Genomic DNA, 25,738 nt, shown 5'->3' on the forward strand with positions numbered 1-25,738 from the left:
CAGACAACTTTAAATAGAGAATGAAAGTATAAGGATTTGTGTGTAACTTTTCAAAAGAAGTTGCATTCTGTGTGGGGGTTACAGGTTACAAGTGCCTCAGTCAAAGCCAAAAAGAGAGAGCAATGAAGATTCAAACATTCACACAAAAGGCAAAGTGTTTTCATATTTCTAGAGTAAATTATTTTGTGATGAGAAAGGGGGCAAAAATTCTGCATCATCTCAAATATGTAAAGAGAAGGTGATGGGCATATATTAAACCTGATTATTTCTCTTTTCAGGAAACAAGTACCTTATCTCTGCCTTTATTCAAAGGCTTAATCTCTATTAATAATTTAGGCAACCAAACATCATTAATGGTTGTGAGGGAGATATGACTCTAACTCGGCTATGCTTATCAAGAACCAGACGACCTTCTAGAGATTTCTGTAAAACATCGCGATGACATTATCACCAGTGGAGAAAGGTTTTCTTGAGCCAGTTTAAGATACTTAATTATTAAGCAGACACAAATAATAGTAGTAGTAAAAAGGTTGATAAATGAGCATTTTTGCAATTGGGTTTCTAAATTAAGAGTAACAAAAAAATAGGGACGCCTGTGTGACTCAGCCTGTTAAGCATCTGACTTCGGCTCAGGTCATGATCGTGGTTCTTGAGTTTGAGCCCCTCATCAGGCTCTGTGCTGACAACTCAGGGCCTGGAGCCTGCTTCAGATTCTGTGTCTCCCTCTCTCTCTGCCCCTCCCCCGCTCATGCTCTGTCTCTCTCAAAGATAAATAATTTTTAAAAAATAACAAAAAAATAGTTTGTTAATTCCTAATATCCTCTGATGAAAGTTATTAGCTGATTGTTTTGGTCTTTTAAAAATTGACACTTCTTGTCTGATTTATAAAACTTATAAGTTAGAACTATAAATTACTCTGTAAAAATATAATTTACAAAGTTAAAAATGTTTGCAAGTAGAAAAAAAATCAAGCTTGGTAAGTAGTGATAGTTTTTAAACTTTATTACTCTTTGAGTTCACTTATTTAGAGTTCCCTGATAGATTGTTAGAGTTGGAAATAGTGAGTTCATTGCTTGACTGAATAAATAATTCATATGGCACAAAAGCGGCTTTTTCTTCCTCCCCAGTCCCTTTCTCCTCCATTATATTCACTTTCTCTCTTTTAAAAGGATCCTTTACAGCCAAAGAGTAACTTTGTGTGAATGTGCAAGGGCTTGGGCATTGCTGCAACCTTAATGTTCACTGAATATCTGAGGTCAACCTAAGAAAACGAATAAATCTGTTTTAAATGTGTATTCTCCAGTAGCAACTGAAAAGATATGTAGTAGTTATAAATCATTAGACCTTACCCTTATGGTAAAGTTGCCTTGGGAGTTCCTTTTAGCAAAATACATTTTTCCTTTTGGATATAGTATTTTCTATAGTGTCTGCCTGAAAATAAAATTGAGTTTTAAAATTGAGTAAATCATTGAATTTCTTCCAGTTTTTCAGAAATCTTTTTAAGTAGATGAAATGACAAAGTTAGTTTGGTAAAACATGAGAGTTGTTTTTATTCTTTATGTGATATTTTAGAATTCTTTATTTTGTAAGAATTATAAGATTATATTAAATATGTGAAATTCCATTTTTCTACCTTTTATTATAGCAGCAAAGTAGGAATTATGCCAGGTTATTTTCTCTCTGCTGTTTAAATCATAAGAGACTCCGTTTTATTGGATCACAGCAATTGTCTATCTAAGTAATCTCCTTATCAATGACACCACTGGAGATGATGGTTATCTTTCATAAATCAACTATATTCTTAGTTTTTGTAATAAATTAGCATCTGCTATCCCTAAGAGTATCTAAAAGAATTTTTTTTAATTTGTGTGCACTCAGCATATTTCATGGTATAACAGTACTTTCGTATAATAGATGTTTAATGTAAGACAGTAGACTGTAATCCAGACTCTGCCAACTGGAAATATTTATGAATATTTGCTATTTTGCTCCTTCTGTGGTGTGTTGCTATTTTAATTCTTCTTTGAAGAATTTTCTGAATAAGATAGAATGTTTAGTATGATTCAGTGCTGTGTATTTTATTGTATACTATTCATATGATGGTAGTCTATAATACATAGGCTAAGAAATTTAATCTGGATTATCTATTTTGATCTAACCAAACTCTGCCTTGTTACCTATTTGTCTTTCTTTTTTGAACTTAAAGTGATGCCTTCTTATTTTCTTATTTTAAGACTTAGTGATTTGTCAGTATTAACTTTATCCATAAAAAGTCCTTGTCATTTTATGACACATTGTGATTTTAAGCACTGAACCCTACTGGTTTTTTTATTTACACTAAGTGTAACCTTTCTTTTTTTTTTTTAAGTTTATTTATTTTGAGAGAGCGAGAAAGTGGGCATGGGAGGGGCAGAGAGAGAGAGAGGGAGAGAGAGAATCCCAAGAAGGCTCTGCACTCTCTGTGTGGAGCCCAGTGTGGGGCTCGAACTCACAAACCCTGAGATCATGACCTGAGCTGAAATCAAGAGTCAGACACTTAACTGACTGAGCCGCCTGGGTGCCCAAACCCTTAGTAATTCTTAAAGCTTAGGCTTTATTATGTTTTTTCACAATTCTATTTCAGTCACAGAAACCAAGTATATTCTGGTTTTTATTGGCCATTTAAGTGCTGACACTGGTATCGTTGAAATACATTTCTAAGGGAAATAGTGTTTTACTTATCAGGTGCTTCATAACAAACCACTCTAAGGTTTAGTGGCTTAAACAACAGTAATTTACTATTTCTCATCATTTTAAGGGTTGACTGGGTGAATCTTCTGCCTTGTGTGGCTTTCCTTGTAGTGCTAGGAAGGCAGGGCAGACTCAAACGGCCTGCTCACATGACTGGCAATGGATGCAGGTTGCTGGCCCCTGGCCCTTAGTTCTCGGTAAGGGTGCCTCTCTGTGATGTTAATTGGGCTCCCTCACATCAGGATAGCCAGATTCCAAGAAAAAATGTTCCAAAAGGCAAAGGCAGAAGCTGTAGCTCTTTGAAGGCCCAGATTCATGAGTGACCCAGAATCACTGTGCCCATTCTGTTGGTCAAAGCAGATCACAAGACCAGCCCATATCAAGAGGAGGGCAAATTGGTTTTATTTCTTGGCACAGGAAATCACACTATAAAAGAGAAAATGGGATGGGACATACTGTTGTAGCCAACTTTGGAAACTCCAACTGTATTGGATATTTTTCTGAATTTAGCTGTTGGCCATTACCACGTTTCACAAACTGGTATATTCAAGCACATGAGGATTTGTATGCTGACTTTATAATTGAGTCACTTAACGGCTATTATTTACTGTTTTCTCAACTCACATAGTAATGTTAACATCACAGGAAAATTTACCAGTTAAATGAGATGATTTGGAAGTACACAGCATAGCGCTGGAAATTCAGTTACTCTTACCACACCTTTCCCCATGACCTTCATGTTTAAATAATGTATATATTTGTGATGATAGTACTTAAAGTATAATTTTAGTGATGAGTCATAATTTATCTAAAGTCTTATCAGCCTTATCAAGGTTTATTGATGGTTCCACTTTGAGTAAAGTTTATAACAGCCACATAATTTATAGGTCTTCTAATCTAAGCATCTGTTTCATGCAAAATTCTTTATAAACTGTTCTATATGGGCTGTTTACAATGTAATGAACTGCTGATCGGTAGAAATGTTTAAAGAAGTTTGCTGTTCTTATTTGCCATAGCTCTACATTCTATTCTACCTTATATTATGCAGGGAAGTCTTGTGACTTTTCCTAAGTGGTCTTTCTGGGTCATCTTCCAGAATTTATTTACAATCTAATATATAAGTCCTTTGCCATAGGGACTAACAAACTGAATCAGAGAAAGAAGTCTGAAGAGATATATAATTTTCCAGTGGTCCTTTATAAGGAGGGCGTAGAGTTACTATACTTCCTTTGCTTAAGGAGCATGGTACTGATAGGCAAAAATTTGATTCTGTTTGAGTTACGTATTGTTTGTTTTAGTCTCAGTAGTCACCAGTACCACCAACCTGTCATATTGTCAGTACATGGTTTTGGTCACCAGGTAAGCAAGTCCTAGAAAACCGGTACTACTTGTATAAAATAAGTGAAAGCCGGTGTCCTATTTCACGCTTGAAGATCACATTGAAGAGGATATTGATTTGGCTTTAAACAATATCTGGAAAGACACAAATAAAATATCACATTAAATATAACAGACAATTGAAAGAATGGAGAAAGACATAAGGAAGAATTTTAATGATTACATATTAGAACAGGGTTCCCAGGGGAATATTTTAAATAATTAGACATATGACAGTGTTCTGGGTTATGTGGGACATGCTAAAAGTGAGAACAGAGTGAAAGAAGTGGAGTCTGTTTCGGCCAGTCTGTCTACTAAAAGGGGAATATTTCATTTCCTCTAAAAAATTAATGACATTAGAATCTTGTTTCATCTTATTTTTATGCATAGATTTTATAGGTAATTTTTGGGAGAAGCTTTTATTAAGTTTTATGTAAAGCATTATTTTTTTGTACACAGCACACAATGGGCACCTATTTGTATGGCACATAATTTGCAGAACATATTCATGCATATTACTATATTTTATTCAAATAAATCAGCAATTGTAAGAGACATCCTTTGATTTAATAACATTTTCCTCTCTTTTTGGAAAAAATGAGATACTTTTCTTGTGGGAGGAAGGAACATTCTATCTGAGGATTATTCTGTATTACTTTTAGCCACAAGCATTGCAGCCACATGCTACTCTTGACCTCTAACACCTTTAGAATTGATAGCATACTTAAATTTATGGCTTGGTTTCCATTTCCTATTTAATTAAACTTGTAGCTTTTTTTTTTACTAATTATATTACATATTATTAGAAGTTAAGTAATTTCTCTTGAAAGTCATCCAGAAGATCTTGATGTTAGGTTAAAACTCCACTGTATATGGTTCTATCTGCAGATAACAGAGGTGACAAAAGGTATATTCTTGGTCATGTCTAAGTTCTCACTTGGGTAGGCAGTGACAAGGTATTATAACGTGTAATGACTGGCAGGTTTTTCTGATATTTACTCTAAGACTCCTCTTGATTTGAAAAATATTAAGGTGAAAAAGTGTACTGGACTATTTCATTTTCTCCCCCTCCCAACAACTACATAAGGAAGACAGATCAGGTGTTCAATAGTGTTATTAAGGTATAGAATCCAAGTGTTTGAGACCTAAAGTCACACAGTAAGTAGTAGATACGGGACTAATAACCAGGTCTTCAAGACCTCCAGATAAGTGTATCATCTACTGTACTGTGCTGCCTTCTCAACAATAATTTAGTTATGGATTAACTTCAATTTTAAGAGATCCATTATTCAACAAATATTTATTAAATGCTAGTATTGTATGCCTGGAATTACATTAAATTATATTGCAAGACATTAAATAAAACAATTAAGATCTGTGTTCTCATGAAACCAAAAACTTTGGAAAAAACTGAAATTAAATAATTACAACTAAGATGAACAGAGAGAATTTACAGGGTGATACTAGAGTACGTAATAGGCAAACCTAACTGCCTGGCATGGTGAGGTAGTATTAATGGGCAAATCAGGCAAGGACAAGAGAAGTAACTTTTAGGCTTAGTTGGGAAGAACCAGCATGAGTCAGAGAGCATTGCAGGTAGCAGAAATAGTGTCTGCAAAAGCAAAAGAATGGAAAGGATTCCAGTATTATCTGAGCATTGAGAAGAAGGAGAAATAAAGATGGAGAGGAATGTAGGAAACAGATGATATGATCTTAGCCTGTATCCTAAAGGATATTGGGAAGCCTTGGAAAGGTTTTAAGTAGAGGTGTAACGTGATTAAATTTTCATTTGAAAAACATGAATCTGACTGCAGTGAATATAGAAGCCTATTGTTACAAGCTGTTTGTGTACATGAAGTTGGAGACGATGGATACAGCAGTTGAGTTGGAGAGAAGGTGATAGACTTGAAATTTTTGAGGTAGACAAAGCCTAGGGATTTGACAGAAATACACACCCAGTATTATTGTTATTCCATGCATAGGATGTGTGCAAAATACTCTCCAAAATCCCTTCAATAACTTGTGCTTGAATGTTAGGAAGTAACTATATTATATAATTTAGAAAGCATTATTCCTTAAGTAATTTGTGAATTGAGCTAATTCCTATTGCTTTATTCCATTAAATAGCGTAGCGAGAATTTAGTTTCAAAAGAGAATTTGTCATTCTAATTTATATGGTAAAGCATATAAGTAATTTTATGTACACATGTAGTGCATGTTACCTTGTTCATACCACTCTTTAGTCAGTATCAGACTTGAAAGTTGACTGAATATTTAGGATTCTCCTATTATTGATTGATTGGTTGAAACTTAGAAATTTAAACCATTTTGTTTCAGGGAACATTCTATTAAGAAACACTTTTTTCTTTATTATTATAAGTTATTGCTGGATCATTGGTTCCAGAAACGGGCTCCTAGTTAAATTAGAAGACTCAAGAGGAGAAAATTTTGGAAGCCTGCTTCCCTGAATACCTTATGAACTGCTTTATTTTCTTGGCCAACAGTATCTTTTGTGTACTTAGGGGTGTTATTATCTGCTGTATTAGGAGCAGCAAGTCAAATAATAAGGACTTCTGACTGTGAAGAATTAGGCCATTTAGGGACATATATGGAGACTGGACTTGTAGAAAGTTTATGCTTATCTTAGTGGGGAGAGGGACAGCCAGTATTCTATTTTCACTTGATTGTGGCCATGTAAGAATTAATACTGATTGTTGCCAAGTTTTTTAGTTTTTCAAAAGGATCCTAAAATACACATCTTTATGTGAATTAGTTGGTAACTAATTCAGCTGTTTTAAAAATACTCTGTGACTACTGTGCAAAATATGCCTGTGAAATATATTTGGCCCAAACATCTCTGTTTTATACCTTCTGCTTTATAGAGGTCTTCTATATGTAGGTAAAAGATCAAAATTATTTCTAGGCAAAGGAAATGTCAAAATTAGGAAGGAAAGAAAAAGAAGAAAAGAGGAAATGAGATATTATTTATAAGAAGTACAAAACTAATTATCTAGATGATATTTTTAGTTTAAACTAAGTTCAAAGAAAAATTCATTGTCCCCAAAATAATTTTATGAGTTTCAGAGCATATTTCTAGCAAATTCAATGCTCTGAATATGCATGACTGGGAACTCAGAGTGGGATGGGGTGTATAGGGTACAGGGAACCAATCAAATGTAGATGAAAGTCTAATGGTTCTGTCTTAAACAGTTAGGAGTAAAGTACAGCAAAAACAAGAGACCTGTGATATCAGAGAAATCACACTATAGCAATCTGAGTAGATCAGGGACTCATTGCAGTACTGTATTAAAAGCATAATTTGACTTTTGTATTAATGATCAAGAAGAGGCTCGATTGTTTTTCACACTCTGATATTTTGAATACTGCCTTCCAATAACATATATAATATACAATTATTGTAGGCAATTAAGAAAATACAGAAAAATAATATATAACATTATTCTTTAAAAGCCAGGAATAGGTAAAAATAGGTTTTATAATTTTCTGAAAGTATTGAGAACTTGGCACCTATCGGTTTTCTAAAAGCTAATTCATTTACAGATTCATCTGATTTTTGACTTAAAAGGATATTAACTCATAAGAAAGCACCAGAAGTGTGTTATTGCAGCAGACATACATTGTTAGGCCAGTGGCTCAGTGATTTCTTAAAGGATTCAGTTTGGCTTTCTGTTCTACTTTTTCTACACAGTATTGGTTTATCCCAGTGTTGTAGTTACAGAATGGCTACCAGTAGCAGTCAGGATTATATGTTTCTTTCAGATCCAAAGAAGATAACTTCACTTTCAAAGACATTATAGCTTTTTTTCTTTCTCTTAAGCAGTTACCCTTTACCTTCACCCCTGCTTGCTTCTCATTGACCTAAATTTGTCTAATTCTAAAACACCTAAACTAATCATTGGCAAGGGAGAAGGGACTTACCATAATAATGGATTAGACTAATTGTGGGCTAGACTGGAGGCTCAGGGTCTGTCCGCTTCCCCTGAGGTCCACGGGTCTACTGGGGGAGACTTGGATACTGAATCAAATCATGGATCATTAGGAAGGAAGCAGTGGATAAACACTCAGTACTGTCGCTACAGGTGCATTAAGGAGCATGTGCTGTCTGAACTCTTTGCTTACAGGAAGCACCAGCAGCTTTCCCTGTCACTCCCAGGAAGTATGAGGTGGTGTCTGGTGGGTCTGTTCTCTGTCTCCTGTTCCAGCACCCTTGTTAGCAGCACTTTGATAGCTACTGAGGAATTTTTTTCCAAAAATTTTCTCGACACTTAATAGACAACTCTGTAGAATGAACTGTGTGGGCCATGAATGGAACAAACTTAAGTTTATATAAATAGTTTCTTAAATAAGCTTTACTTTGAAAAGTGTATATTCTCCTTCTGCTCTTCAGAAGATTTTTGTACCATGACCTCGGTAATAGTTTCATCCTTATTATATGGTTATAAAGGTGAAATATAACTCATGGGATTACTTACAAAGCAAAAATACTTACAGTTTTAAAAATCTCTGTATAGAAAATGCTAATTGTATATTTTTAAGCACCCATCATTTGGACTAAAATATTTAATCAACTTAAACCATTTCTTTCAGTTTTCAGATTTTTAGATATTAGCCAAATATTGAGTATCTGGGTCACACTGTCATTACAAACAAATCTAGGCCAAAATGGTTTATGCTTCTCAGTTGCCAGCTTAGTTCCTCCGTTTCCCTTTCAACTAAACTTTACTTGTTTTTGCGGAGTACTGTGTTCTTTGTATGGAACTGATCCTCTTTTGTCTTTTTTCCCCCTAAATCAGGGTAACAGAGCACATAAATAACTATGCTTTTGGCTGCTATGTTTCAGAATTGTTCCTGTACAAAGGGTCACACGTGCTAAATTATGTACTGCAGTGATCATTACTGTGTGAAACCTTGCTTAAGATGCTAGAGAAACTGGGTTTTGTTACAGGAGCTATAACATTTCTTAAAGAGTCAGCCTGTACACCGTCTGGTATTGAGAGTATCAGAACTCCTAAAGACCTTATGATAATTTTAAATGTGAATTTGTTCCACTTGCCGTACTACATGGGGTAACATTTTTCTTCAAGTTAAAATGAGAAGTCTTCAGTGTAATGGTACAGAGAGAAGGGAAGAGAGAGGAAAAGTATATTGGAACAACAAATATTTCACCTGCATTTTTGAAGTAGTGAGGCTGTAAAAGTCTATTTTGAAAGGAGCATAGTTTATGGCAGTTTGTGTTAATACAGGGCCCGTAGTTTTCTGGTAATTAAGAACTTTATACTTTTTGGAATTTTTAATACTGTTTTTTCCTCCAAATTTATAATGCTTGATTTCACACTACTGTATCCTGTTTTGAAAATACAAAATGATAGCATGTATACTTCTTGAAGGTTTCTAGATAAAATAGTTTATCATCACTGGATATTCAATTAGTACATCTCCAGATAACAGATGCTTCCCTTCTTTGCTTGCTAAAATCTTTCATCTCAGCCATTCTTATTGTAAAGTGTCTTGGAAAGCCTTTATGTTTTAATGATTCTGAATTGTTGATGAATATTTGTTAATACAGTGTCTCCAGGGGCTACTGAGGTATGTCATAGGGCCATATGTCCTTAACAGCGAACAGTTCTCCATAGCTATTGTTCTTTTGCGTATTGTTAAATGGTGTTTCTATTTTTCAAAGCTTGATATTAATTCATATGGCTACTAGCATGCAGAGAAGGGTATTTGTGAATAAAGTAAGAGAAAGAAGGTTCTTAATGGGCTTGAAGAGCACTTCAGTGAGGGAAGTACTTGGATTTTATGATGTTTTTTATTTCATTTGATGCCTTTCTCTCTGTCTCATGAACCTGCCCCTTTGTGCCCAACACCCCCCCCCTTTTTTTTTTTCCAAAAAGCATGGTACTTGGCATGTGTTCCAGGTAGTTACTGTAAGAGAGATGGGCTTGGATTTTGAAGCTAGACAGACACTGAAGACGATTATAACTGGATCATTTAATAGCACCAGAATCTTAGGTTCACAGGTGGAAAATAGGCAATAGGCATGTTATACTTATATCTGAGGGTTGTGAGGATTAAAAATAATGGATCTTAAATCTAGTGTAGGAGATATCTTAACAAATGCTAGTTCCCTGTATGTTTTAAAATTAATGTCCCACTTATTTTGGAAATGACATTTGCCTACTTCATTCATTATGATACTATAATGATTGATGAGTCAATATCCCTAAAATACAGTAGCTTGTAATATCTCTTTAATCAGAAATAAATGATATAGGACAAGATTTTGTTGATTAATTTGGTTGATCATATGAATAAAATAAGGTGGAATATTTTTGAAGACTGAAATACAAATTCAGAGGCAAGAAAAATATTTTTTTAATAAAATGTAGGAGACATTTTTTTCAGCCAATAGGACGAATCATGTTGAAATATTTTGTTGATATCTCTCAAGAGCTGATACACTACTAGTGAGTGCTGTTTCTTTAATGCAGAGGTAGGTGTTATTCTAGAAACCATGTAGACGAGTTAAAAATCTCACAGAGTTCTCAAGACCATTTTGTATTTACCCTATTGCAGCAAGTTCCAGTAACCTGAAACAATACTACATGGGTGCTCTAGTAAATCACATATTTATTGTTACAAAATTTTATAATTGTCCATAGCTTTTAATTAATCCATTTACAGATCAGCTTGTAAGGATATCATTTGCTTAGTAAGTACTCTAAATACACATCTAGTGCCATTGAGTTTTGATGGTATCAGAGGGAAGAAACAAAAAGCCACAGCCTCTGCCTTTAAGGAGCTGTCTCACAATAATATGAACACCTTGATTGAGAAGTTCCATAGATGTAATGTGATGAAATACTACAAAATTGCCTATTAAAAACTTCCCAGAAATACTGGGAAGGGAATGGTGAGTGGGCTGGAGGCAAGGTTTGAATGAGAATCAAAGATGTGATTTAAAATTATTTTATGTTTAAGAATGATGTATGAAATTTAAAGGTGAGTTAAGTCTAAGAAAGCAAGGATTCTTACTTCCAAAGGAAATAAATGAGCTTTATTGAGATTTGTTCATAAATACAGACATGTGATTGTTGTGGTAGTGGTAAGTTGGAATTAATTTGTTTAGCATCATTGCCTGTTCAAAAGAGTTTTGGTGAGTGATGAAAGAATTTAGGTGTTGCCTAAGGAGTGGTGAGTGATGAAAGAATTTAGGTTTTGCCTAAGGAGTACTCTAACTTTTGAGACCAACTGAACTAAAAAGATGTGTTTCACTAGAAGCATCTTATGAGTTATGACTGAATAGACAATGAAATCTCAGTTGAGTTAGTGGCCAGCTTTTATCCTTACAACTAAATAAATCTAAGCAGTATTTTGACTATTTCTTTTTATATTTCCCATTTACAAATATTCTGAACCTCTCTTTCTGACCATTTATGTATAGTTGGCATTAGTTATATCACCTGAAACAGTCAAGATAAGACTTCTTATTTCTAATGCTATCCATGTAGCATGCTTAAATTGCTAGACAATTTATGAAAAATGGGTAAAAGAGGGTGCCAGGAAGTGAAAGAAAAATAGAAGTAATATCATGGCAAATTCTAGGAAATTGTATTTTTTTATAAAAAGATTTGATACAATTTTATATATTCCTCAAACCCACGTTCTTAGTCTCTAAGAGTTTGGTGTAATACTGAACGTATGCTATAAAGCGTATAAAGAAAGTTCAGTTTAATCATACAGCTTTATTTCCCTAACTTTATGCACTGGTTCTTTGCATTTGCTGGGGCTGATTATATGAGTGTTTGAGATGTAGTTTGGAGGTTAAAAAGTTGAAATCTTTCTAAGAAAATTACATCTTTTTCTAGATACAACAGTTTCTTTCCTTGAATATAGTAATAAAACCATTTGTTCTTTAGGGGTCTTGATTTTGCTATTGACTAGCTGTGTCACTTAGCACAAATAATGTCATATTACTGGAACTGTTTCCTCATTTATAAAATTAGGGATAATGTTAAAATCTAAAACTCTTACAGATTAGTAGGACGTATTTTATCTATGATAGATAGATAGATAGATAGATAGATAGATAGATAGATAGATACGAACACATTGGCAGGTCCCTTGCTGTTCATTATTGCTGGAATGCGAAACTGGTTTTGTTGTGTCAGGTTCATTATCGATAATGTTATTCACACCAAGCAAATCATTCCGTGCTTTTTTTGATTCATGATTTTATTAATCTCATGGTACTCTTCAGGATTATGTGTCTTGTATTAAAAATTAAGTTACTGCCATGATGATTAGTATTACTAGAGTGAGTGACATAAGCAAATTTAAAATTATTTCTCTTCTACTGAAGGCCCATTAAAAAATATATATATATATATATGTGTGTGTGTGTGTGTGTGTGTATGTGTGTGTGTATGTGTGTGTGTGTGTGTGTGTCACACACACATACACACACACACACACACACATATATATATATATATATATATATATATATATATATACACACACAATGTTCTGTAATTTCATTTGACTAAAGAATGTGTCTTTGGTCTTATTCCAGAGTAAGGACAGGACTACTTCTGTAGCTGTATTCTGTAATTAATTTTTGCTTTGTGGGTTTCATTAGGCTAAATAAGAATAAAATGGTTATATATTTTCTGCTTTAAAAATGTTCTTGCTATAAAGTCTTCTCAGATCAGCCTCACATATGACAAACTCATTCAAACAATTTAAGCTGCCCCAGTGTATTTGTTTTTTTCTTGAAAATCTCACCACTTATATGTCTTTCTGAGCTGTTTTTCTCCTTCCTCCACCCCCATGTTATGTTTTGGATTATAAACTTGCTGAGAAAGGAATTTCATCTTTTCTCTGTATCTCATAGTACCCAGGAAAGAATTCTGTTAGTCACTGAATAGTTTGCAAATGTTATTACTATTGAGGATTTTGGATTAAAATTATTGAATAAAATGGAATAAGCCTTTTCTAGGATATCAAATTGGGGGTCAGTGTGATTAACTCAAAGACATGGCAATTTTGTTAAGCTCTGGACTTTGTGCCGAAGTTACTTTCTCTTGATTTTACCATAAATTGATTATTCACCTTATATTCTCTCTTACATAATACTTTGGTATCAGGATATTGATAGCAGAAAGCCTGTCAGGGTGTAGGTTGGATAGATGTACATGTGTGTGTACACATGTGCTCGTGTATGTGTATGAGAGAGAGTAGGCACATAGAATATGTGAGAATTGGGGTTACATGTTATGGTTAGCATTCTAATCTGAGTATTACATAACAATATAATTATGTGTACTTAATTTTAGACTATTATACTTGACCTTCAGAAATAACTTCTAATCAGTGGTAAATGCAGTACCTCAGGACATGTTTTTCCATTCCTTTCACGTTTTCCTTTTAGCTTTATTCTGTTGTATATTTTCCAAACACTTAAATGGTCAAGGATAAAAAAATTATTGAAATGGGTCAGGTTCTGTAACTAGGAAGAAATTATTGGAGCTCTGTACTATACCTTAATCACATATAGGAACAGTTTAATATGCCTAATATTTGAGAAGCATCAAAACAGACTGTGAAGCTCAACAACCATAAAGCTTCATGGTTGAAAATCATATATAATTGACAACGTTTACAAAGATTAGCTGTAATAATTAAGATGAAAAGAGCCTAAATTTGGTGCAGAAAAAGGGCTGAGTTGTTTTTGAACTATAATTAAAAGTTAGTATCCATACATTTTTGTCTTCTCAATATAAACAATATTTGCAGGCAGAGCATGTCTTTTCAGTGTAACCTTTAACTTCTTATGGTACTACAAGTAGTTGATGATTTAGTAAATACTTTATGAATATAGATGATACTATCAAAATGTTTCCAAATATTACAGTTAATATTTGGAGTCAGTGTTTGACAGGGTTCAAGTTTGCAACAGTACAGTTTATAGATATATCATTGAATAAATGCCATCTTTATTGTGTGTTAATTTGGGTAATAAAATAATTGAGGGAACTTTGTTAGAAGAAATTAGAAGTTTGCTTAAAACTGTTCTCGGATGATACTAGAATTTTAGAGGTTTTTTTTTTTTTTTCTTTTGCCCTACCATTTCTTCTTAAACATAATGACTGCTTAAAAGGATAAATCAAAGTCACTCACTTTATTTTCCAGTTTAGAGTCATTGCTCATTATCAGTTGGTGGGTGTGGAAACAACTTAACGAAGTTTGGGTAATTTAGTTTCAGTTTAAATTCTCAACTGGCAATTGGCCGAAAACTCCCATCAGAAGACGTGAGCATCCAAATGTCATTTTGTGATTTGGCTACTGTCTGCTTGAATAGGAAGGCCCTATCAAGAAAAACTAATGGCGTGATTAACTATCAAAAGAAAATCAATGGTAAGAGTTTTCATTTAAATTATAATGTGTGTGTGTGTGTGTGTGTGTGTGTGTGTAAAGCATACCATTTATTATTTGAATTAAAATTTTAGAACTTTAAAAATCTAGGACATAATGCAAAATGTTTGAATTTATATGTCTGTGACTTACATTTGTAACAAAATACATGCAAAGAATGCTTTTATAGAGATTTTATATGCTTAATGTTGATAAGAAGACTAAAAGTGTAAAAAATAAGTTATATAATTCATAATTGTTTAACACATTCAGGGTTTTTTTGTAGAGAACTAGTTCTCTTAAAAAAATAGCATATTATAAATACTGCTTGTATGAAGTTTAACTTTTTTAAAAAATTTATACAAAGCTGAATGTTAGTTTCATATATGTTTCTTACTAAAGTAAATGTCATAAGTTTCGCAATAAAATAGTATATTGATCTCTGTTTTGTTTTTTACGTCCATTATAAAATGATGGGTGGGGAGAAAGAAAGTATATCATATAATGAAATCCGCTTAGTTTAGCATTAAGTTTTTAAAACTGTAACATTGCTACAGCATCTCTGTGGAAAATACTAAATTATCAGGATAGATGTTTAAATGAAGTGGAGTATCTGTTCATAATACAGCACACTATCAAATTTTGGTGACAAAATTCTGACATCTCTCCCCTGCCTTATACACATTTGCATTGAGAATATAATTTAAATTTGGCTATATTTTAGTATGCTTCAAGTGACTTTAAACATAATCTTTTTATTCTCTTCATATTTGTTTCCTAGATATCCCTTGATTTGGACATCTGTGTCCTCTCAGATTTGTGATTAGTCATGTTAACTTTGGACAGGAGTGAAAGTAGTAGCTTATAGAGGTTAAAATAAAAACATTTCTGTTTGTCAGAGCTTATTTCAGTATTCTCATGGACACAGATAACTGGAAATTGGGTGTTGAAGCTCAGATACTAATAATATATTGTGATTTTTGTTGTCACACTTAACAGTTGAGATTGACATAGTTTGAGTAATTTGTCTTGTTCAATTAGAGGTGTCAAAATGATGGTAACTGAATGTGACCATGTTTTTAACTATTTCCTAGAGCTTAATAATAAACATACAGGAATAGCACATGTGGCAAGCACCTAGCACAGCATCTGTCATTATGTAAGCGTTCAGATGTTGACAGTGAACTAAGATGGCAACATCTGTCCTTCAACCCATCTACCTAGTAATTCCAGTTTTTAGAGATTGTCTGTTATGTGCCATCCATTCAGCTAGGTGCCAGGGATAAAATGTCACAGTTAAAAACAGAGATTCTTTCTAACTGCTCTTGAACTTCCATGTAGATAGTAATTACAGTGTAGAAAAATTATGCAGACAAATATGAAATTGCAATTGGAACCAGTACTATGAAAGGGCAAAAGTCGCTATGAGAGTAGAAGCAATATGGTGGGTGTGTAAAGCACAGAACCCATACATTTACTTTTTAAAGTGAATTGATAACTTGTTTTAACTTTTAAAGTTTCTAATTCTATTTAAATGGGTATCTTCTAAGCAAGTGTGCAGAAAGACTTTTTGGAGAAATACATTTTTTATGCTGCTAGTCTATTTTCTTAGATTTCCAAAGAATTTACAAGAAAATAACATCAAGAATTTAGTCAACGTAGCATTCTTATGTGAGAATTTCAGTTAGAGGAGAGAATTCTTAGGGGATGTGTTATTTCAGGATTGAATAAAGTGAATGAGGACCCTGATTTCTTCAGCTGAATTTAAGTTAATTAAAGGATGTCAACCATAAAATAACTACTCTCCACTCTTAGCAACTGTTCCATTCTGTTATCAACCTAGTACAAGGATTTATTTATCACTCATTTACATCATTGAGTTGTTACATGTAGACATTTCTTAATGACAATATGATTTCCTTAATCAATTTTTATCCCTTTTTGAAAGAAAAGAATGTAAAATTTATGTTTCTTTTATAAATTTATTCTAACACATATATTCATTAAATTTTTGCAAATAAAAAGGAAGAGTATTTGGATGCCTAATAAATGTTACACTTTTTCTATGGGACACAGAATCATATCTAAGGCAAAGACACAAGTGATGTTTGAAGAATTATGAAGTTAGTTTTTTTATATGTTAGATCTGTCAATATTTTTAGTTTTTTAAATGTTTATTTTGAGAGAGAGAGAGCATGCATGAGCAGGGGGAGGGGAGGGACAGAGAGAGAGGTGAGAGAATCCCAAGCAGGCTCCATGCTGTTGAGCAGGGAGCCCCACATCGGGCTCCAACTAACAAAGAACCTTCAGATCATGACCTAAGCTGAAATCAAGAATCATGCACTTAACCAGCTGAACCACTCAGGCGCCCCATCTGTCAACATTTTTAAAAACTCTCATTGAAGACAAGCTTTTCTTTATTCATCTGATAGTATAAACAAATTGAATGCAATCTAGTATGCAATGAAAATTCAAAAAGCTTAGTTTTACAATAGAAATGATCTTTGCCTCATTTACTACTAAAATGTGTAAGCTATTTAAAGTATTCAATGAACATCTTTCTCAAATAGCAGAATCAAAATTAAGTCCATTGTTAACTTTTTGCTTAAAATTATTATGTTGAATTTCATCTCTGCAGTGATGTCTAAATTTATTTTTTCCTGGATGTATTCAAAAGAAGGTCGCCAACCTCAGTATTCTGATTTGAAGTTCCTAGCTCAAATACTTAGGCAATTCCACTTAACAATGCTAGAAGAAAGAAGTCCTTTCCATACCTCCCAGGAGTGTCTTGAGGGAATTGTACCTTTCTGGGTAACATGCCTTACAGCGCTCATAACATTACATTTTTTTGACAGCTCTTTTTGCTTCTATGCAGTTAGCTTCGATTGGTCTATGATGTCAGCTGCATGAGCATTTAGCCATACAAAGATATTTTAAAAACATAGATAGGTATACATCACAGAATGAAGATGATACATTACATTTATTTTACTGAAATCAGTAAAAAAATAGCCCTTGTTTCTGAGCAAGCAAAGGTCTACCAGTAGTTAATCAGTTTTTAATTCTATTAACAAACAATGCAGTATCTGCTTGGGCGCGTATGTCGTAATATGATGGCTTCTGTTTAGAATTTTGGAGCTACACTGTCAGAAGAAATGGTGATTAACAATGGTATTGAATTGGAAGTTTGAGAAAGGAAAATTTTAATAAAAGTTATTGTTCATAGTTGTGAGAAGGAAAAGAACATTTTTCATTTCATTATATAAGGAAGAACCTTTTAAATGTGGAAAATAAAATGGAGTGCCTTCTAGAATTCATTCTTTTAAGAGTCTATGACAGAAGTTTGTAAAGAAGGAATTCTTGCTGATAACAATTATAAGTATTATTTGGAGGAAATTTGTGGCACATCTTAAAAATTAATATAGTCATATAAGTATATAAAATATGTGAAATAGATGTCAATAGCAATATTAAGCTACTGTTTATGGTGAGAGCTTTACTAAATAAACAAGAGATAAAAGAGCCAATCCAATTCATTCATTCTATACATTCTTACTGGCAAATTGCTTTATGTCAGGCATGGCATTAGGCTTTGGAGATATAGTCATGAATAAGACAGATGGGACCCTATAGTTTATACTGTCAGGGAAGATAGATATTAAACAAATTATGACAAAGTTTAGTGGCTTGTGACTTTATAAAAGCAAAGCAGTTCTTTCTTAAAGATACCTTGAGAATTGATTTCTAGTATGCTGATCATTTAATCAGCTTACTTCATGAAATAAAGTGATTCATTTTGACTTAAAAATTGAATAAAAATTCTTTGGGAATCAGTCTTAGAAATTGGTAGAGACTGAAATATTCTTGGTTTTTATGTAGCTTACTTAAAACAAACTATGGAAAGACCTTCAAGTTTTTGTGTACCAAGAAATGTGAATATAAGCAGAATAAACTCATAATGCCTTATGTATGTCATATACTATAGATCATTTAATCAAATTATTAAAGCAGTTTTACATGAAAAAATGTCAAAGTTGTAATGGTTAAGATGCTACACTCTAGAGTCAGACTGGTTGGATTTAAATATTAACGCTGGCATTTACAAGCTTTGCAATTTTAGGAAACTTGTATAACTCCTCTGATCTTCAGTTTCCTCATCTATAAAATGGGGACAATAAGAGTACATACCTTATAGAAAAATTAATCGTTTGATGTGTCTAGAGCAATGCCTGGCACATAGAAAGTACTTAAAGGCTCCACATGTTACAGTTAACAACAATAAGAACAATGATGAAATAATTTCCTCATATCAAAATGTCCTGCCTAATTCACCGTGTTGGGCCAGCTGAAGTAATTTCAGAATGTTGGCTTAAATATATAGGTGTTACACTACAAAGAACTATTACCTTTATTACTGCTAAACAAAATGTCAGTGAGAGTCTCACCCAAGTTTTGGGCCCTCTTTAGCAGCAATACAACAATCACTCAAAGGCCTCCATAAATTGCCATCTCCAGGACCAAGGTTGTCTCAGCCTTTAATCCAAGACTCAGTCCATCCCAGGCATCATGGAACTGATCTTTCTTGTCTAAGAGAAGAAGTAACAAAGATCTTATTTATCCCATGGGAGATGAGTCTAAACCAGATTAGAGTAAGTTTGAGGAGGAAATGACTATGTTGATATTAAGTATTTTTTCCATGCAGATATCTAAAGAAAGGATTTCTTCCTATAATAGGTCTACAGTATATTTGTGACATTTGTAACCTTAATCCTTGTAGCACTACTTGTTACTTTACTTACATTAGAAAACAAAATTTCTTTCATAAAATGGTCATATAATTCATTACTACTCCTATATGTAATTTGTGAAAATATTTTTAAATTTATAAAAAAATATTTTTATGTCGACTTTCACTATGTCTTTTAGTTTGATATCCTAGAAAAACATAAGAGTTAAATAATTTTTGCTGAGTAATTCTAGTTGGAAAATGACTTCAGGGTGAAATTTAATATGACCTTTTCTTTGATCTATGATTCTGTGACTTAAGTCTACATAGGTAAAAGGAGAATTTATATATTTGTCGATTGATTCAGTTATAATAAGTGCAAGCAGGTACTCTAATGAATTGTTTTCATATTAAATATTTGAATTAAATCTAATGTATTTCATAACCGTGTTGTTTTTGTTTGTAATATGGGGATATTTTTCATTGTTAAGATGCTAAGTGAGAGAAGATTCTTTGAATGCTACAAGAGTGGTTTCCCATGACCATAGTTTAAATACGATCAGTCACAAAGTGTCTGTTGAAAACTAACTAGCTATCTACCACTTGCTAGTTGAGAATTGATACCATAGTGTTATGGTATCCAAAGAATTATGCCATCATTCTGTTTAGGCCCTAGGAAGACTAGGGCTATGAAAAGAATACTTAGACAAGAAGCAGAAAATCTGAGAACTACTTCCTGTTCTGCCACATATATCTTAGATATAAGAACCTATTAAAATTATGAGGACGCTTAGCGTCTCAGTCTCTTTGCTAAATATATGTCATGTATATATATGTGGGTGCGTATGCCTATATATGTATGTACACATCTGTATATATCCATCCCAAATTTTTGCACCAAATTGAAATGAAGAGCTAAGAATTCAATAAGTTTTTTTAATGTCCCAATATAACAGAGTAAAAAATTCTGTTCTGCATAATATCTTACATGATTCCTTCAAATGAAAATACAGTATTGATTTTTATGTATACTTTTTAGGATTTCTCAAATATTCTCACATAAATTACATACTGTTCCAGAACTTCACAAGGGGAATGTAAAATTTCTTTAGTCTGCTTAATTTCAAACTGGTTTCCTTGTAAGTGATTAATTTTTTCTAATAAAAATTTTTAATGGATGCCAAATTATGTTTTTATATCTTTGACTCGTTTTTACAAAAAAAAAAAAAACAGTTTTAAATAGCTGTAGCAGTCATTCGCAGCTCTGACATTTGCAACATTATTAAGGCATGTCTAGTTCTATAGCATTATGAGTTCTCAGGTTAATTTTACTAATTCATTAAAAAGTATACTAAAGCATTTTAAGGGAAAAGTAATAAAGTATAATTTATGTGTACACATACAAACTTGTTTGCTTTACTAAATGATCTCACAGACTCACTTAAACATCATTCCCTCCTGCTAAAGAGGAGAGGACTGGTTGGGAGTGGCTAATTGGAGCACCATGATATTATTTAGCTCTGCGTTAGTGTTGTATAGGTCTGTGTCCTGACTGGTATTGAGTCAGGTGAATGTTGGTTAAAAAATGTCATATGTATATATACATGCATGCACACACACGCTAACCATAAGAAGTTGTTTGGTATATTTATTGAACTACTAGGTGCTACTGTGGTCATAATTAGAATAATTTTTCATATAAAAATCAAAGAATTAAAGTTGATGCCATTTTAAACTTAATAGAAGACTTAACACCTATATTGTGAGCTACTTCATTTTAAATGTTAAACTGTTACAAGGATAACATTGAATGGAAACATTTTTTGGACAAGAATAACATTTAAATTTAAAAGTTATTTGGACGAGGGGTCTCGGGGTGGCTTAGTTGGTTAAGTGTCCAACTTCAGTTCAGGTCATGATCTCACTGTTCTTGAGTTGGAGCCCCACGTCAGGCTCTGTGCTGACAGCTCAGAGCCTGGAGCCTGCTTCAGATTCTGTGTCTCCCTCTCTCTGTGCCCACCCCCCTTGTGCTCTGTCTCTGTCTCTGTTTCTCTCTCTCAAAAATAAATAAATATAAAATAAAAAAAATAAAAAAGTTATTTGGAGAAAATATTAAAGCAATCATATGAAAGCAGACTAAAATTTATTAAAAAATAAAATTAACAGAAAAAACTTTTTTGGAGAATTTGCTTAACTGTGGTGTCATGTGGAAAAATGTCTTATATATCATTAAGCAATTGTTAAAAATGAAGTCAAGAGCCAGCCAATTTAATAACCTAATTGCTGTGAAAATAAGGCCACAAGTCACAGTCACATCTTAAGCTGTAGAATTCTTTCTGTAAAGGGAGATTAAGTGATGACTGCTGTTCCCTGATGGAAGTGTTCAACGTGGCATGCATAAGGGCTGTACGGAAGTCTTACAAGCTGAAATGTGTTTTTGCCACATTTTACCCAGTAGAAATTCATCTAAAGTTTTAAGAGAAGCATATAAATCTAAATCCAAATATCCCTGGGGATATTAAACTTTCATCTGTCACTTACTTTAATACCTGAGTACCTATTTCTAAATATTAAAATACTATGCTTTCACAGTTAGCACAGTGAGGCTGTAACACACTACATCCTGTTACTTAGCTGAGACCAGTCAGTCTCATTCAGAGAAGGAAATACCAATTGGTTAAAGAAGGGGTCATTCGAATAATGGAACAGTTTTGAAAAACAGACCCAACTAATATGTACTATTAAAATAAGAAGGCAGCACCTTGAGTTTTTTGAGATACAAAAGAGGTAAGAAGATACCAAAATAAAATAATTTACCTTGCATTCATTCAGTGTCTCCTACAAAATGTAAATCTTTTGTTTGTTTGGGGGGCACAAGTTATTTTACTTTTCTGGAATTTTGTTTCCGAAAGTATTGTTGGGCTAGAATTAAACATGTTTTTCTGTACAGATACTTATATATCTGTAACAATATGAACAAGTCAGATTAATTTTAATTGTTTCTTTTGAGTATAATTGACATGCAATGTTACATTAGTTTCAAGTGTACAACATCCTGATTCAACAAGTTTATATACTATGCTGTGCTCACCTCAAGTGTAGCTACCCTCTGTCACCATGCAACACCATTACAATACCATCTACTATATATATTTTTTTAAGAAAAAAAAATTTAGTGACTCAATTGCCTGGGAAATGACCCTTTTTGGAGACCAGAGTGCTCATATTAGCTAAGGCAAACCCTTCCTGGTTGTCAGGTACTCAGGAAAACAAATTCAGTGAGTCAGAACTTATCTTGGCTGAGCGCCTATTGTGTTTAATGGTGGATTTTGTTTTCATTATATGTTATTTTATTGAATATATACCAAAAGTTCTATCAGAAATATGCTATTCTGTCTCTCTTACTATGAGGAAACTGAGGTTCAGAGAGGCTGAGTGACTTTCCCAAGGTTGCACAGCTAGTGTTTAAAGTGGTTTGTAGGCCAAGTAAGGCAAAGTATAGAAAGCATTCGTTGCATTTTATAGTTAGAAGACCATTTGATGTTTCAGTGTAGAAGTGGGAGTAAAAGGCTGACTACATTGGTTTAATGGTGGGTGAGGACCTAGAAAATGATTAAAACAGGTATGGGCAACATTTGGAGAATTCTGGCTGAGAGAGGAAGTAGAGGGCTCAAGTAGGTAATTTGGGATGCAAAGGAAAGGTGGAAGGTTTGGAAGACACAGCTGGGGAGTTTGCAGACGGGCAAATGGGAAAAATTAATTTTAAAATGAATCTTTTAAAATGTGGGCACATCTGTTGCAGGACAGGCTGTCCTATCTTTTGCCTCCTTGCTTTGTATAGGTCATGAATGTTTGGTATGTGGAAAGGTAGTAAATAATAGTTCTATTCTTACTTACACTAGAAAATATTTAGCTTACTAGGTGATGTTTCTGGGGGGCTGGATTTTAAGAACTTACTGTAAAAATTTTCAAGCATACACAAAAGAAGAGAGACTAGTGTAATAAATGCCCCCTATCTGTGGCCCAACTTTAACAATTAACCAAATTTTGCCACATTTGCTTCATCTACTTCCTCTTTTTTCCTTAACTGTTTTAAGATAGATCCTGTGTCTTAACTCTTTTTACTTCTACATTTTCCAGTATGCGCTTCTTTAAAGACATTTTTCTTACATAACCAGAATACGTTTCTGACATCAAACAAAATTAACAATAATTATTTATCACCTGATATTATCTCCCTATTCAGTTTCCTCCACTTGTGATTCAAAATGCCATATTACATTTGGGGTGCCCAATGCAAACAAGATCCAGATAGCATTTGGTTGGTAGGACTGCTCTGTAATTAAAATGCCTCTTCTTCCCCACTACCTGTTTGCCTCCCTTTCCCGTTTAACCTCCCTCACCCATTTCCTTCTCTCCTTCTCTTCCCCTTCCTTTCCTGTCCATGACTTATTAAAGAAACTTTGTAAGCTTTCCCATATAATATCCCCATTCTTGATTTTTCTGTCAGCTTCCCCAGTTAACTTATTTCTCTAACCTCTAAATTGCCTGCAAATTAGCAGTTAGCTCAAAATACTTCATTAGATTCAGGCTCAGGTTTTATTTTGATACTGGATGGAAGGTGGACAGGAATACTTCAAACATGGGACTTTTTCTTCACACTGCATCACATCAGGGAGCACGTAGTGTCCGTCTGTCACGCTCTTAGTGATGCTGAAATTGGTCAGTGGTAACAGCCCATTCTCTCCAATGAGAGGTTTCCATCAACCTCTCCTCTCATTATTTCATCTCTTGCTGATTGTTCTGTGAATCAATTCTATCATTAGGGTTTGCAAGATAATGAATTTTTAATCTGCTACCCCTTTCACATTTATTAGTGGAACTTCTATAAAGAAGAAATTTCTCTCGTAAACTGTGGCTTTTGTATTTCCTGATATAGTTCATCCCAGAAAGAAACCTGGGTCTTAAATGCCTAGTTTAATACCGAAGAGTAACTTTGGGTACAAGGAGCACATAGCACTTAAGTGCCCATGTAATTGTAGGATTTTTATAGAGCAAAAGTATTTCTTAATGTGATTTTCATGAACATTGTCATTATTAGGATAGCACTGTATAATCAACATGTTCAGTGTTGGCCAGATTGGAATTGGGGACCTTTTGCTGGTCCTGTCTGGTCAGATACACTGCTTTGTTAAGTCATGGATCATTAGTTGAACTTCAAGGAAAAGGAAGCTTTATTAAGTCAGCAAACTAAACAGTATCACCTAGCAGAATAGCAGCATAGGTGGGGATGATTTTATATTTCTACAGTCATAAATTCAAGAGTGAAACAGTCATCATTTTTATTATTAGTTTATTCAGCAATCACCATTAACTTCATTTGTACTTAACACTGTCCATGGACAGAACCTGAAGAAGAAGAAATAAAACCAAAATACTTCATTTTTAGATGACATGATTGATTAGGAAAATCTATGGCCGTCAGCTTTAAAACCATTTATGAGCGATAAAAATTTAATAAAGTATAGAATACACTGTATCTTTACATCAGTAATAATGAAAATAATGGAAAAAGACCCAACTCAGAATTGAAACAAACAAAATATAATACTTAGCAATAAATTTGAGAAAGATGTTAGACCTTTAGAAAGAAATCATTAACATATTAAAAACATTTAAGATGAAATAAATGGAGAGAAACTTTCTGAATCATGAGAATATTGGCAAATTGGCTATAATTTATAGGCTTCTGGGTTTGCTTCTGACTTTCAAGATTCCTAGTGATTTATTTTATAGTGATTCTACAGTGAGGGGAAGTCTCACCCCTACACTCCTACTATGTATCAGAAATCTTTTAAAGCAACAGTCTAAAACAGTGGAGTGATGCAGGGATGATAGGTAACTCAGGTATTACAAGAGACCTCTCTGCCCCCTAGAGATTTAAATATAAACTTTCCTTGACCCTGGCTTCCTGGTCAGTGAGAGTTAAGAGAAATGCCCTTCATCCGTGACTTACTCAAATTTCTGGGCCTGATCAATGCACCTCATGTCTCTTGCTTCTGCTTGGTATGCCACCCTGGTTTCTGCCAGCATCAATACAGTTGTGAAATCAACCCCTTTAACTGGTTTCAAACATCTAGCAGCTTGTGAGTTTAGAAACTCTTGAGTAGGTGACAGAACCAACAGATTGTTTTTCTTAGTCTTTGAGCAAAACATTACTGTCCATAACCATGCCCTCCTAACTTAGACACTTTCCTAAATTAATTCAGTTGCTTTCTTAACAGGAATTCTGAAGATTAAGCCTTTCTTTCATTTTGTAAAACATGCATCACTGGAGCATTATTAGGAATCCACAATCAGTTCCATCTACATATAACAACTGAATATATGATAAAATATTCTTTCCTATTGGAGAAGCCACTTAAAGGATATTCACTCAATGGTATTAGATAGTAGTCTTCAGTGGTA

At 33.6% G+C, this 25,738-nt stretch overlaps 1 protein-coding gene and 1 long non-coding RNA gene across 15 annotated transcripts in view; one reads left to right on the forward strand and one right to left on the reverse strand.

The window, feature by feature from the left end:
• The window catches only part of ZEB1 (zinc finger E-box binding homeobox 1), a 198,413-nt gene that overhangs the window by 30,237 nt on the left and 142,438 nt on the right, over positions 1-25,738 (forward strand). For 8 of the 13 annotated variants that reach the window (XR_006204620.1, XR_006204617.1, XR_006204625.1 and 5 more), the window contains exon 2: positions 14,390-14,547. The exons of the other annotated variants lie outside the window; for them this stretch is intronic. The gene's annotated coding sequence lies outside the window, so the exon portion shown is untranslated. The remainder of the gene's footprint in view (positions 1-14,389; positions 14,548-25,738) is intronic. 13 annotated transcript variants of the gene reach the window in all.
• On the reverse strand, positions 978-19,130 carry LOC122224022. Of its 2 annotated transcripts, none has more exons than XR_006204626.1 (4): positions 18,990-19,130; positions 4,055-4,203; positions 1,350-1,431; positions 978-1,261 (listed from the first exon to the last, which is right to left on the reverse strand). It is a non-coding gene; the product is annotated as an uncharacterized LOC122224022 (long non-coding RNA). The 2 variants fall into 2 exon arrangements; XR_006204627.1 differs by having other exon boundaries at positions 18,951-19,130.

This window comes from Panthera leo, chromosome B4 (genome assembly GCF_018350215.1).
Source record: "Panthera leo isolate Ple1 chromosome B4, P.leo_Ple1_pat1.1, whole genome shotgun sequence".
Lineage (NCBI taxonomy): Eukaryota > Metazoa > Chordata > Mammalia > Carnivora > Felidae > Panthera > Panthera leo.